The sequence below is a fragment of the Canis aureus genome, chromosome 16, assembly GCF_053574225.1.
Source record: "Canis aureus isolate CA01 chromosome 16, VMU_Caureus_v.1.0, whole genome shotgun sequence".
Lineage (NCBI taxonomy): Eukaryota > Metazoa > Chordata > Mammalia > Carnivora > Canidae > Canis > Canis aureus.
The window spans coordinates 32,323,297-32,339,419 of NC_135626.1; the positions used below are offsets into that span (position 1 = coordinate 32,323,297).

General features: G+C 35.6%; 1 long non-coding RNA gene across 21 annotated transcripts in view; it reads left to right on the forward strand.

Moving 5' to 3' along the window:
- Positions 1 to 16,123, forward strand: part of LOC144286341 (uncharacterized) — a 55,202-nt gene that overhangs the window by 37,886 nt on the left and 1,193 nt on the right. For 10 of the 21 annotated variants that reach the window (XR_013354394.1, XR_013354395.1, XR_013354401.1 and 7 more), the window contains 3 exons: positions 3,329 to 3,484; positions 8,915 to 9,182; positions 11,735 to 11,874. This is a non-coding gene — a long non-coding RNA (uncharacterized LOC144286341). Of the gene's footprint in view, positions 1 to 3,328; positions 3,498 to 8,914; positions 9,183 to 11,734; positions 11,875 to 15,172; positions 15,292 to 16,123 lie in introns of all 21 variants that reach the window. The other 11 variants (XR_013354391.1, XR_013354398.1, XR_013354403.1 and 8 more) reach the window with 5 other exon arrangements.

Genomic DNA, 16,123 nt, shown 5'->3' on the forward strand with positions numbered 1-16,123 from the left:
TGGTGAGAACTATACCATCCCTTTACCTAAAACTGATGTTAAAATATCATAAATTATATCTGAGTAAATCAAATTTAGTTTTTTAACCCCTACTGTGTGCTCCAGGTATCTACATTCAATTTTCCCTTTTCTTTGCTGAGCAGTGGACAAATCCCATTGCTTGCACCAAGCACTTCTACTGGACACATGATTTTGTTCTGTCATCGGTGCCCTGGAAGCTCAATATGTCTTTGCTTCTACTAAAACCCTTACTAGGATGGGCATCTTTGATAGGACAAACCTGGGTCATGTGCCTATTTATATATTAGTAGCAGGAGGCTGAGATAAATGCAGTCTCTTCCACCCACAAAGGCTTATAATAAAAGGATTTTGAAAATACCCAAAGGGGCTCAGATGCTGGATAGTCCAAGGTGGGAAAGCAAAAGAAAAATGTCTGATACTCACCTGTACTAAGTGAAGTATATGATAGGAAAAAAAAAAAGATTATAATTCTTGGCAAATAATACCAGAACAAAACATAGAACAGAACATTCCAGAACAAAAGCATACTCTGTGGTTATGCTAGGTATGAATATAACCGATACTCTATCTCTCTCTTTCTCTCTCTCTAAAGGGTGTTTCTAGGGACACCTGGGGGGCTCAATGGTTGAGCATTTGCCTTTGGCTGGGGTTGTGATCCCAGGGTCCTGGGATCGAGTCCTGCATCCGGCTCCCTGCATGGAGTCTGCTTCTCCCTCTGCCTGTGTCTCTGCCTCTCTCTCTCTCTGTCTCTTGAATAAATAAATAAAATCTTTTTTTTAAAAGGGTATTTCCACACATCATTAGAGGCATCTTCACACACAAAACACACTCCCTTGATCTTCATAATTCTTGTGAATTTTCTGTATGTTGTGGAAAGTTGTGGAACCTTCATGGGAAGAGGTACACATTTATGTTATGGGTAAGTATTCCATTTTCATCGTGGATAATAGAGAAGGCACAATTTTGCAAATAGGAGGGGTAAAAAGACACCTGATTCTGTCACCCCCAAACAGCCACAGATACCGGTAACGACATCCTTCTAGATGTGCACATCCGTGCATGTATTGTGCTTCTGTAGTCATAAACAAAATTTGCATGTATTTGTGTGTAAGTTTTTGGTTTACAGCATCATAGAATATACTGCTTCAATCCTGAGTTTCATAATTAACAATCTATTAACCAAGAAAACCTTTTCAATATTAATGTTTCTGTATTGCTTCTATATGAGTATTTCTCCTTCGCTTTTCGTTCTCTACCATTTTCTTTAATTGCTTACTCTTGAAATATTTTAATTTGTCTCCGCCTCCTCAGGAAAAAAAAAAGTCTTTTCAATATTTCCGTCTTGTGTGATTTTTGCGTACTATCTCTGGACATTTTTATTTTCTTGGGAAGTGTTACTCAAAATCAGGTAAGGAAACCAGTTGGCATTTTCACATAATTGGTGAGTTCCTGAGGCAAGAAGACAAATATAACACATCCCCTGCAGGTTGCTGAAACATTTCCCTCAGTGTTCATATCTCAAAGGTATTGAGATGGGCTCTCGACCTTTCCATTGTTAACCAGTAGCAAACCCTACCAATCACTGCTGAAGGGAGTACCTGGGTTTTGACACCTTGTACCCTTTTGAATTTCTAGGAGGCTAGACTTGATGGAAAACTTTGCTTTCCCTCCCTTCTCTATTCTCTCACTATTGTATGTTTCATATAGGGGCCAACTGGTTTCCATATATGAAAAAAGTGAGTTGGTCCATGAACAATTGTCTATACTCTAGTAGGATGAGATTTCTGAGATGGAATGGACAGAGGAGAATGAGGACAGGTGCCAGTATCAGGCAGATCTAAGCTTCAGCCCTAGTGCTTTTACTCCATACTTGTGTCACAGTCAGCAAATTACTCAAATTCACTGAGCCTCCATTTTCTCATCTGCAAAATGGAGATAATAATACAGACCTCATGGGCTTGTTGCACACGCACTGCTGACCCCATAAACAGTAATTCACTTGCAGTAGTATTTAGGCCAAGTTATGTTAACATATACTAAATCCATAGAAACTCACGCCTGAATATTTCCAAAATTATCTTACCTGTTGTTCACTTCTCAGGTTATCATATTTACTGTGGGTTCTCCTATGTAGTTCATTTTCAAAAATAAGGAAAACAATATTTACCTCATCTTTGCCCTATGTTAAAGGATAGATACAATATATTAAACTGAAACATATTATAGCCAATACCCTCCCACCAACTTTTGCCTACACAATAATCTTTCAAAATATTTGCTGCTTCTCTCCACAAACAGGACATTCAGGATTTGGGTTTTTCTTTTTTCAATTTTTTAACTTAAGCAGCATAGTATTTCATAACCCCTGCAACTTAATAGCTATTGTTTGTATAATGCTTTAAGTTTAAAGTCTCATTTAATGCCAGTACATTATCTCTGCTTCGTGTGTTTCGAATTACAGATTTGTTCTTGTTTCCATAAGTTAGTTAATGAGAAATGGCTTACTTACATTTCTCTCTTGATTCCGTATGGATGTCTTTATTTAACATAACTCTATATGTAAAGGTAAATGCAGTTGATTTTTTTTTTTTTACCAAAGTTAATATTAAGAACACAAAAGACATGGGGGCACCTGGGTGGCTCAGTGATTGAGTGTCTGCCTTTGGCTCAGGTTGTGATCCCGGGGTCCTGGGATCGGGTCCCACATCAGGTTCCCCACATGGAAACTTCTTCTCCCTCTGCCTATGTCTCTGCCTTTCTCTGTGTGTCTCTCATGAATAAATAAATAAAATCTTAAAAAAAAGAATTTGATGATAGATATCAAAAGTCTTTCAAATATAGAAATTGACAATTATCCTGGTGAAAATACTAATTGAGTATAACAATAAATATTTATCCACAGGATTCTCAGAGTTGTTCATTTCAGCCCTGAAATTCAGCACTTTTCCACTTTCCATCATAGCACCTCAATACGCTTGCCCTTGCCACGTGGCTATTTTGTGTTCTTTTTCCTTGACTTTGTGAGGTGATCAATAAGTGCACCTTGGAGCAACTCTGCCAAGAAGAGCTGTGTGTCAAAAGTGATAGAGGTGCTGTTGAAAAAGTTCCTGTGACTAACATGTAAATCTGATGCTACTCTAATGCCTAAAACTTTCAGTGATTTCCAATCAAGTATGGATCAAGATTCTTGCTTATCTAGACCTGACTATGTCTTTAGCCCTATGCAACACCACCTGTCTTGTTTTCTGAGTCCCAGCACAACAGCACCATCAATTCTTAAAATATACTAATACTCTCTCCATTTCAGGATACCTTGCTACCTCTTCTACCTCAGTAAAACTCCAACATTCTGCACCCCTTTTACCTTGATGCTGCTTTCTTATTCTACAGTTGTCAACTCAGGAACTAATTCTTCTTGGAGAAGTCTCTCTAAATTTGAATTGCAGATAAATAATTATTTCAGGTAAACAGATACTGTAAGTATTTTAGTAGAAATATGTCCCAAATATTGCATATGACATCTTGTATTTGTGACTGTATCTCAGATTACAATAGATCTTCCTCGTAAATAATTCCTTAGCAACTTCAATTTAAATTTTTGGCCATTGTCAGGGATCCCTGGGTGGCTCAGTGGTTTAGTGTCTGCCTTTGGCCCAGGGCTTGATCCTGGAGTCCTGGGATTGATTCCCACATTGGGCTCCCTGCATGGAGCCTGCTTCTCCCTCTGCTTGTGTCTCTGCCTCACTCTCTATCTGTGTCTCTCATGAATAAATAAATAAAATCTTAAAAAAATTTTTGGCCAGTGTCATAATTATAGTCATGTATTTACATGATTATTATCTCTTTCTCCCTACTACTTTGCAAGCTCCATAAGGAAAAGACTATGTTTGTTTTGACCACCATCCCATCCCATCCCATTTGCTAGGACAATAAAAGAAGAGTAGAGGGGTTCAATGAATCTCCTAAGAACAAATGAAAAAATTAATAACATAAAAATACATATGTGAAGGTGAAATTGCAAGCTAATAGATATTTTTCATAGGATTAGAGAGTACATCTTGAATTCCCTTAATCATTATTAAAGTATTAGTTTAGTTATTTTAGTTAGTATTATATCACATATTTGTTGACTCTTCTATTTCAGATACTAATTAATTTGAAATGCAATAAGTACTTTGTGAACATTGTTTCTCTTAATCATCGTAATGATTCTATGATATAGTACATTATTAACACTCTTTTATAACATTAGAACACTAAGAATTAGAGAAGAAAAGTCCTTTTCAACAGTCACAAAGCTGGTATTTGCAAGCTGGATTGGAACCTTTGAGTCTAACTCCAAAGCTGGTATACTTAATAACTGTGCTATTTACATTTCATACTCAGATGTACTTTTTGCAAGAAGTGGTGCTTAACTAGATTTCTCTACTTAGGGTAGCAGAAACTCCATTCTTTAATATATACATAAATACTATCCAACAAAAGCATGAGTGTGTATGCGGGTGTGTGTCTGTGCATGCACTTATATACCTGTACATATGGTTGCATAGAACTAAATTTTTCTATTGTTTACTTAAGAATTTTAGGGAAGCTATCCAAAGTACTTGTTAATAATAATTGTAGTCATAATCTGCAAAAATATTATGTGCATACATACATACTTACATATGGATACATATACCTGTACATACACACACTGGAATATCTATAGCAGGAAAAAATGACTTTGTAAATTTACTATGTACCAATGAAGTTATAATTCTTAATTATATATAGATTATAGATTATAAATTATAAATATAGATTATATTTAATTGCAACTAAAAAGACTTTAGGTTTCACATATTCCCTTTTCTCTAAATTTAACCCAAACCTATGATTTCTGATACAAACTTCCTTAGCACAGGTTAACTTAAAGTTACCAGCAACTCAATATTATGTTAATTGTTTTTTCTTGCTATGTATCTTGGTTGGAAAAAGATTATTCTAGGTCAATTATACTTTGGCTACTAAAAGAATTATCACCATTTGCCTCACAAGGAAAATATATAAGTGATTGTCAGAGCTCACTACATATCCTTTAAGTTTGTTTCATGTCAGTTCAAGCCACATGAACATGCATTTCCTAAGATGAATGGTTAGTAGTAGGTTTGTACTCCCTAAGACATGAGATTTAGTCAAGTTTATGATCTGGAAATAAGGCAGCCAATGATATGGAGGTTCACAAAGCCCCTGTTGGGCTACACTGTATTTTGGCATTAATGTGGAATATTATTTGCCTAAGTGTGCGTATGTCATTTATTTAAAGCAATAAAAAGTAATAGATTCAGAGTTCATCTGTGGGGAAACTGTCAATTTTTTCTAGGAGTATTTAGTGCATCCTGGTACTAAAAGTGTTTAAACATGTTATTTTATTAAGACTTGATCTCTTGCCAAATGAGAGTAATTTTAGCTTAGTTTGAATAAATCTTACCACATAGTTATTTAGTTATGAAGGAGATGCCAAAAAAAAAAAAAAAAAAAAAGGATCATGAACCTCTCACTGAGTTGAGGGAACTAAGCTAGTTAAAACCATATCTCTAATAAAAAGATAACATCCAGTATGAAGCAATTCATACAGTGAGTGCTTAATGCTATATGCTCTTTCTGTGTTTAGTGCCTTCTGGTTTTCATTCCATGTAATAGTATGTTCTGGCTGCTGTGTGAGACATGGAATTGAGAATGTCTAATAAATATAAATTCTGCTGTTTCTCAAGGCTCATAATAAACATGATTATCATTTATGTGAGAATCTACACAAGAATAAATTATTATAGCCAGGATAGAGAAGCTTGATTCTCAGAAAGGCCAACTGCAGAAAGTTATTTCACCGTCTCCTCATCTTTGCCATCCCTGAAGACATAGGGAAAATCTTTGATTTTGAAATACATCTGAGGAAAAAGAAGCAGAGTTTGAATATCTTTTGAACTTTCCTTAAAATTGAGTAAAGATAAGGAGAGAAATCCTATAATTTGGATTAAAAAATGACTGTAAACATCTTACCCTAATAAGCAATAGTTTGGTTGAAAATAGTTGCCTGGTGCCATTTATCTTGCAAGGAGTTGTCTCCATAGTAAGTTGGGACTTGCCACTTCCAGGAGAAAAGAGCACTTAAAGCTGCCATCAGCTGTGAATTAGGATACAGAGGCATTAATTCATTAAATACGAAGAGAAAATTTTAGTTAATAATAGAATTTCAACACACTAACATTCCCCAGTTTCTCTGGGGGATATTGTTAGATTCAGTGTAGCCCCAAAACTACCTTCAAGTTAGGAAGTAGTTAAGAATTCAGCTTACACTGCAGAATATTAGCACAGTAAAGCATGCCGGAAGTGACAATCAGTTACTCAAGCGTATAAACATTGGCAATTTTAGGCTCCTGCAGGTAAATATTTACTGCACAACTAGCCAAATTACTTTTTTTAGGTATGTAACTACAAACACCCCTTAGCTGAGAATTTAATGAGTCAGTTCTGAAATCCATAGAGTAATGATCCATGAATGACATATTTTAGGCAAAATCTTAAGTTTAAAAGCTGAGATAAAAATTTCTGCTGTGGAAGTTCATTAGGATTGTGCCAGGTTGAGAATTAGATGACATGGCATGATTGACACCTTGTTTGTTCACAGAGCACTGAATATTTTTTATATATTTGATTTATTTTCTGCATTTTAAGACATTTGAAATATAAGGTGAAATGTATGTATTAATTAAATTATTAGTCATGCTATTAATACTAATTGTATTAAACTACCAATTGAAAGTCAGTATGATGATTGCCATGCTAATTTTCCAAAGAAGATTCAGTTAGAATTCATAGGAAAGAAATCTAATTCAGGGTAATGATGTCAGGAAATTTACCAAGAGAATGTACATTTAATCATGCAATGGATAAAACAACAAAACAGAACAGAACAAAACCCCCAAAAAACCAAAAAGAAGGTTTAACATGTTTCCAGCAAGGGAAACAGTACAGGCAAATGAAAAAGCAAATATAATGAAATGCAAGCAGTAGAATATGGTTGAACCCAAACCCAATAATATCCATGTTATGGACGGAATGTCTGTGGTCCCCCTCAAAATTCATACGTTGAGACCCTTCTCCCTAGAGTGATAGTATGAGAAAGTCAGGTCTTTGGAAGGTAATTAGGATTAGCTGAGGTCAGGAGAATGGAACATTAGTGGATGGGATTAGTGTCCCTATAAGGATCCCAAGAGAGTGCTTGCTTCTCTCTCTGCTCTCTGCCATTTGAGGTTACAGGGAGAAAATGGCCACCTGTCACATAAAAGAGGCCTCTCACCAGAACCCAACCATGCTGGCACCCTCATCTTGGGCTTCTAGCTGCCAGAACTGTGAGAAATAAGTTTCTGTTGTTTAAAGTCCCCATGTCTGTGGTATTCTTTTATAGCTTGAATCGACGAAGACAATCCATGAGTTCTCAATATTCAAGAATAGTATTTTGTATAGAGTAACTTTTTGCATGTTATTTTGCTTCTTTTTGTAGATTTTAGCATTTTTGCTTAATGATTATATTGGCAGAAAAGGCAGATTACAAATGTTTAGAAACAGAAAACATGTATAGTCAAGATATACACATTTGTGCATGAACTCACATTTTCTCCATAGATTCAAAAGCAAATCCTCATTAGTGATGCCACAGCAGACGCATAACATAAGTGATATATATCTGTTTATTCTTTTCTTTGAGGTAGGTAATCTTGACTTTGTATATTTATCATAGAGTGGCCACGCCTTTATATGTTATGAAGTTTTTTTCTTTTGTCTTCCAGCTAAAGTGAAATATCTACATTTTCTGCATTACTTCTTTTATCTATCACATCCCAACATGTTTAGATTTATGTGGGCAGTTTTCTGCCCTTAAGTTCTGAATATATACATACATATATATATATATATGTATGTATATATTCATTAATTCATGAGAGATACAGAGAGAAAGGCAGAGACACAGGCAGAGAGATAACCAGGCTCCATGTAAGGAGCCAGATGTGGGACTCAATCCCAAGACTCCAGGATCACATCCTGGGCCAAAGGCAGGTGTCAAACTGCTGAGCCATCCAGGCATCCCTGAATATATTTTTAAACTTACAAATGAGTACATACTGGCAGTTATAAAAGTAACTAACATAGTGTTATTATACAGTAGAAACTCAGGATATAGTTTGCTGTCTCCAATAAGGCAATGAACTATATATACTTAGGATAAAAGTTCTTCCTTAAAGTTCTCACACTCACATTAAAGTGTCTTATTTGTGGGTGTATGTGTATGTGTGTCTGTATGTATGAATTCATATATTTTTTCTCAAAATCAATATGGATAATATATTCCTTGAACATTTATTTATTCATTTTAGTTATGGAAGTACTTGATAGTCATTAATACAGTGGTCCCCGCTTATCTGTGGGAGCTGTGTTCCAAGACCCCCAGGGGATGTTTAAAACCCTGGAGAGGGCAGCCCTGGTGGCTCAGCGGTTTAGCGCTGCCTTCAGCCCGTGGTGTGATCCTGGAGACCTGGGATTGAGTCCCATGTCCAGGCTCCCTGCATGGAGCCTGCTTCTCCCTCTGCCTGTGCCTCTGCCTCTCTCTCTCTCTCTGTGTGTGTCTCTCATGAATAAATAAATAAAATCCTAAAAAAAGAAACCCTGGAGAATACTGAACCCTATGTGACATATTGTTTCCTATACATACATATCTATGATAATGTTCAACTTCTACATTAGGCACAGTAGGAGATTTATAACAACAATAACTAATAGTAAAATAGAACAACCAGAACAATATATTGTAATAAAAGTTATGTGAAAGCAATCTCTCTCTCTCTCTCTTTAGGAATATATTCCTATATTGCACTCTCCCTTCTTCTTGTGATGATGTGAGATGATGAAATGCCCCTGTGATGAGAGGAGGTTAGGTGAATGACTCAGGCATGTGATAGTGTTAAGCTGCTATGGACCTTCTGACAATTTGTCAGAAAGAGTATCACCTACTTCCAGACCCTGGTTGACCATGGAAAGCAAAACCACAGATGGAGGTGATGGGGACTACTATATTTGTTTCACTACATATCAGGCACTGTATTAGGGTTAGAAATAAAAAGGTGAGTAAACAAAATTCAAGGTCCTAAAGGAGCTACATGCAGTTATTTGACAGCTGACCTGATTCCAAGTTGAAAAGTACTTGCCTATGTCAGGATCCTATTGCTGCTTTGTTGAAATGAATTCAGAGCACATTTTTCATAATTGCAGCTTAAGTGACAGCTTCCTACCCTCTTGAAAACAAAGCCAAACTCTTTACACTAGCAAGCAAAAGAGTGATGATGTGGCAGGTAGGGGAATAGCAGAGGGACAGAGAAAGATTTATATTGCTTTTTACTAAATTTGGATAAAAGTTCAATAGGAATTAAACTCTTTTCCTCTAAGTACACTGTGGGGAATTATGAAAGACAAGGCTAGGCTATGCTGAACTTGGCAGCTTATTTATTGTTTTATAGATTTCTATTCAGAGAAGGACACAACCAGTAATGCACTTGCCACCATTTCTCATCTATTTTGTCTTATTTCTGAGTGTGCAGATCTCACTGCATGTATCTTATTGAATTTAAGTTTCATGGTCCTCCAGATTTAGTGGGAATTTGAAAAACAAATTAAGTTGCACTTTTCAGTTTCAACCAACAAAGAGGGAATATATTAGGAGTTTGATTTAAATGACCTACCACATTCAAAATTATCTCTTAGTATAAGGTCAGCAGTTTTCAACCAAGGGTGATTTTATCTCCCAGGGGCCATTTGGCATTATCTAGAGACATTTTTGGTTGTGACAACCAGGGAATGTTGCTGGCATCTAGTGGGTAGAGGCCTGAGATGCTGTCAAACATCCTCCAGCACACAGGCTAGTTGTTTCTCAACAAAGCATTATCTGCCCCACTGTCAATAGAGTTAAGTGAAAAATATTGACATAGATTAGGCCTCTGATAGGCAAGGAAGTGCATTACCTGTGTTTTTGAGTCAGTTCAAAGTGAATGGCTTTTCCTCCCTTTCTTTCACTTTTTATTAGCTCTTCCTCTTTAGTTGCAGACTATTTATCATAGACTACTTAAAAATCTAGTGTAAATTGGAGACACTAACTCATGGTGATAAAAGGTGCAGAATTGACAGCAATACTTCTAAAATCAGACATAACTAAAGTTGAGATCCAGATCTGCTATTCACTGATACTGTGACCATGGTTATAATGCATTCCTATATTTGAGTTATCTTATTTTTTAAAATGTGTACTATAAAACTTATCCCATCAGGTTTTGTAGAAATTCAGGACTGCGATGGAATAGCTCATAGCAGACCAACACTCTCACCAAGAACAATTAGAGAAATAAAAAGTGTATACTTTGAGTATATCAGAAAGCTGCCAAATGGGCCAGAAGTTGAAGGACCATTCTTTTTCTCCTCTGAGAAACAGAAATTGAGGAGAATTTAGGGGAGCCCTGAATCCTGCATGCTGATTTTCTTTCTGGAATAGTCAATGAATTAATTACAGAATGGCATGAGATTCAGAATCCAGGCAGAAAGCTGGCAGAACTTTTGATAATTTCACAAGATTGGGAAGGTGGAATTTGGAATTCAGGGCTTTCAGGGCAGGTAGGACCAAAAGGAAGGGAGGCAGACACTCTAAGTGGAGCTCAGGACTTACCGAGGAGAGGAAGAATATGGTAGGTTAAATACTTCTTAAAGGCTGCACGCTCGAAACAAGGTAGAGGAAGAGGTGGACTAAACCTTGCCAGGTCTATGTCTGCAGCTCAGGACAGATTATTAGTGGTGTGGAGGGCATCCATGGAGGGCAGTAGTAGAGGAACCCACCAAAGACCTAGTGAATAAGGGCATATCTGCACAAGACTAAGGCAGTTGCAGCAGTGATATCGAGGCCCCACAGAGTGAGGAGGAAAGGTGCCTACTGGAGCAGGAATGTCAACGGTAGTCCAATATGAGGTACTGGCATGAAAGCAAGGTGAGAAGGGTACTATACCAATCAGAGCATCAGAACCTGAGGAATGTGAGGAAGCCCCTTCACTGGGAGGTGGTGGTGGAGACAAATGTACAACAAGGGCTGATCAATTAAGTAAATAAACTGTGAGTCATATCAGCCAGGTTTCTCATTGTCAGAGAAAGGAATTATAAACATTGGAAGGGGAAAATCCGAAAGACTCCTGTGGTGTTAAATTACAATTGGAAGTATTAAATCATAATTGGTGTGAACTCAGAGTTCATATAAATGTGTGAGTGTGGGAGTATGTGTTTCTGAATAATATGCATGTATATGTATCATGTATATGTACACACATGTATATATGTATACATATATACAAGTATATGATACTTGACAGTACTTCATGCTACATGGAATTAGAATATAATTTCTATATTTAATTAAAATATAATTTTTAATGATACTATTTTAGTAGCATTAAAATTCAAACACCTAGAATTAGTAAGATATATGTACATTATACCTTAATGAATACTAAACTGCTACACAGAAATCCTCATAAATTACTGAAAGGGAGGGAAAAGTCAACAAATTGTGGTATGAATCACACCCATATGTTGGAAAATTCAATATTGTAAGGTTGTTAATCCCTTTCCCATCTCTTTGTAGATTCACTGAAAACCCTTCAAAGTCCTAGCACCGTTAATTTATCATTACTGACAAGCTGATTCTAAAATTTTAACATAAAGGGCCAAGAACTGAAAAGGCCATCTTGAAAAAGAACAAAACTAGAGGGTTTGCATGAGCAGGTATTGACACTAATTTATAAAACAACAATAAAGTTGGTGGTCTTGGCACAAAAATAAACAGACCAAGAGAATAACAGTAAGTCCAGAAATGAACATGTATATGCAATCATTTGGTTTGTGACTAATATAAAACTATAGGACAGAGAAAGAATGACCTTTTCAATATCTCCCTATACATACCAGTCTATATTTTTCCATATAAAAATAAATCATGGAGTATGTAAGTTTTACATCATATACAAAAACAATTCCTATTGTACATTTAGAATATAAAGAGTAAAAGAATAAAGCTTTGATAAAATAATAGAATATCTCCATGATCTTAGACTAGGTAAGGACATCTTTATCAGGATACAATTCAAAGCCATAATACCAAAATAGGAAAAAAATAACTACATTTAACTAAGAATCCTATGTATTACAATATAACATTCAAAGAGTAGAAAGCCATAGAGTGTATATATCTGTGTGTATGTAAATGGAAACATTGTTATTAACCTGAACAGGCTACACTAAAAAAAAAAGGATAAAAAGTCTCAACTCTTGATATGAAAAGATAAATAGTACCAAAGGTTGAAGTCCCCACCAATGGTGGAAGTGTAAGGTGTTACAACCATTTAGAAACCTTTTAACAGTATCTACTAAAGTTGAACATGTATAAATGTTCACAGAAACTATTACTTTAAGTCAAAATTTTAGAAACACTCAAATGTTCATCACGTAGGAGAGGGGATAAGTAACCTATGTAATATTTATCCAGTGAAGTATTAGTAGAAATAAGGATTTTGGATGCCTGGATGGCTCAGCGGTTGAGCGCCTGCCTTCAGCTCAGGGCATGATCCTGGAGTCCAGGGATCGATGGAGTCCCACATCAGGCTCCCTGCATGGAGCCTGTTTCTTCCTCTGCCTCTCTCTCTCTCTCTCTGTATCTCTCATGAATGAATAAATAAAACCTTAAAAAAAAAAACATGTTTTAAAGAACATATAGCAGGGGCATCTGGGTGGTTCAGTTGGTTGAGGGTTGGTCTGCCTTCAGCTCAGGTCCTGATTCCGGGGTCCTGGGATCAAGCCCCAATTCAGGCTCCCTGTTCACCATGGAAGTCTGCTCCCTCTTCCTCTGCTCCTCCCCCCTACTTGCACTTACTCTCTCTCCAACAAATAAATAAAATCTTTAAAAAATAATAAAGAACAGGGATGCCTGAGTGGCTCAGCAGTTGAGCATCTGCCTTCGGTAGGGCGTGATCCCGGTATCCAGGATCGAGTCCCACATCAGGCTCCCTGCATGGAGCCTGCTTCTCTCTCTGCCTGTGCCTCTGCCTCTCTCTCTCTCTGTCTTTCATGAATAAATAAATAAAATAAATAAATAAAATAAAATCTTTTTTTTAAAAAAATAAGGATTTAAAATTATGTCTAAACACAAAAACGTGGATGAATTTCTTAAGCACAATGTTGAATGAAAAATTCAGTCACACAATCATATATCATATAAATTCATTGATTGAAATCAGAAGGGTAGTTACTATAGCAGAGGAGTTAATGACTGGAAGAGAGCATTAAGTTGCTTCAAGGGTGCTACTGATGCTCTACTTCTTGATATTGATGATTGTTACTGAGTGTGCATATTTTGTTTTGTTTTGTTTTTTATTTATTCATGAGAGACACACAGAGAGAGGCAGAGACATAGGCAGAGGGAGAAGCAGGCTCCCCATAGGGAGCCTGATGTGAGACTTGATCCTTGGACCCCAGGATTACACCCTGAGCCAAAAGCAAAAGCTCAACTACTGAACCACCCAAAAGTCCCAAGAGTGCATATTTTGTGAAAAATCATGAGCTCTTTACTTTTGACATGTATTTTTCTGTAAATATGTTGTGCTTCAATAGATTTATTTAAAATTAAATGGAATAATTCACTTAATATTTTAAAACCCATCAATAATGCAATAGTATAAATATTAGGACACACCAAATGCCCAATAAGTAGTCATTGTTACTATTACATTTCTTCTATTGATATAAAGCCAAACACATGTGGATGCACTTCTAGATAAAAGAACAGGTTTTCATAAGATTTGATTGTAGACATTTTATTTTATTTTTATTGATAAGGCAAAGGTTTTGAACTTTGGTATTTGATCCCAATATATAATTTTCACTTCTGCAAATTTGCTTTTTGTTGGATCATTTAGGGGCAATTGTTTATAATCTGTTTCCATATTAACTGGGACTTTAAGCTGAAATGAATAATCAGAGAGGAGTAGCTGATTATATAAGAGCTCTCAGAGTTTGTGGTAATGAATCAAATTTGCAAAACTGTTAGGTTTTCAAATGAAAGATTTCATAACAGTTGACTGCTAATGTTGGCGAGACATTTTCTGCAGAGAAATATCAAAATTACATGATCTCTTCAATTTTTAATAAGAAAATGCTCAATAAAATCTCAATTATCTCAGAAATTGTGGAAAGTTCAAACAAAGCTTAGCTTCAAGGGAAAAATAAAAATTAATTTAAAAATTCCTTTGATTTGTCTGTTTGGATAAGATGGAGTCTCTGTGTATGTTTGGAATTCTAATAGATGAGAAGAGTGTATGTTCCTAATTTGTTGGGAGACCATTTACCAATGCACTTTAATAAGTTACCTACCAATAAGGCAGCTGTTAACATGTTCCCAAACCAAAATGCCAGCTGGTTTTTTTCTAACCTAATGAAACTGCAAAATCTAACAAGACCAAATAGTTCATTTGATACGTTTGTTAACCAGAATATTTAAATAAAATTTAGAGAAGAATAATCTTGGGAAGACTAGGTTCTGATGTATAATTGCCTCATTCCCTCAATTCTACATAATTCTCCTCTTCAAGTGAGGTTTTTTTTTTTTTTTTCTAATAAAGAAGTTGTACACACTTTAAAGATACTTTGAGAAACAATTCATGATAAAAATCAGGAAAAATTTCACATTTCATTACACAGTGCAGCCATTGTTAATAGTTTAGTGTCGTTTCTTTCCATCGATTCAGGATATACTTGTAAAATTGAGATCATATGTCATATATAACTAAAAACTTGTGTTTCACTAAATATTATATTGGTGCTTTAATGATATTATACTTTTCCCAATTGTTAATGAATTAATAGTATCCTATTATATGGTTATACAATTATTTTTTGGTGCATTAAATACTATTGTGTATGAAACCTTTTGGTATTGGAATTATGTCTTTATTAAAGGTTATAGGAAATAGAATCATTGGGTCAAAGTGTATTAAAATTTTGAATATTTTTTTTAATAATCTCTTTACAGGATCATTTTGTAACCTGATCATGGAAATAAGATGGAATGTTGATTTTTGTATTTATATATCTAACAGATATTCAGATAATGTGCACAAGGTGTTCCTTCTGATTCTTTCTACATATATTGTATGTGCTTGTTTGTTCAAAAGTACATAATTTAGGAAATTGTTTTTCTTAAACCATTTTATATTATTCCACTTACTTTTGGAGTCAAGAACAATAATATATTATAGATACATTTCAGATCCTTATATATTTTGATTTTAAAATAAGTAGTTAGCTGGATAGATAGATAGATAGAAAGATAGAAAGAAAGATAGATAAACATGAAGGACAGATGAGTGGAATTTCAATCCATCTGGCATTTGGTTAAGTAGACCCATGGAAATCCTGTCTGAGCATGCCAGACAGAAAGGTTTTATAAAGACAGAGTCTTTGTGGCTCAGTGTTTGCAGATAAACCATAAATAATTAATATTATTGTTCTTCAAATGAATATTAAAATCTCTGAGAAGTAAGGAAGAGTTTATGACATTTGTATACAAAGCTAAAGTATGTGAAATCTTCTACAGGTGTAGTAAGGCTGAGAGGTGGAGGGGGCACTAGGGAATTTAAACAGGTGATCAATTTGGTCAAAATATGCATTTAAAAAAAACACACGAACAGCAGTGTAGTTTACCCACTGGATTTAATAGCGAGTGAGGGAGTGAGGGTAGAGTGAGCCAGGAGCCATCATTACGGAATTACTGTTCATTTCTTGGCAGTGTATTCTAATTTTAAACAAAACACTCGAGAGGGAAGACAGAGACACTTAAATGAGCTGGGATATGTGAACCAGCCAGTCACTAATGTAAGAGAAGCTGACTTTTCACAATAACGTTTGAGGCATTTGTCTAATAAGTACCTTATTAGACAAATGGTTTGGCTTCAAGAAGAATTTGTCTTATTTAAAGTCTGTT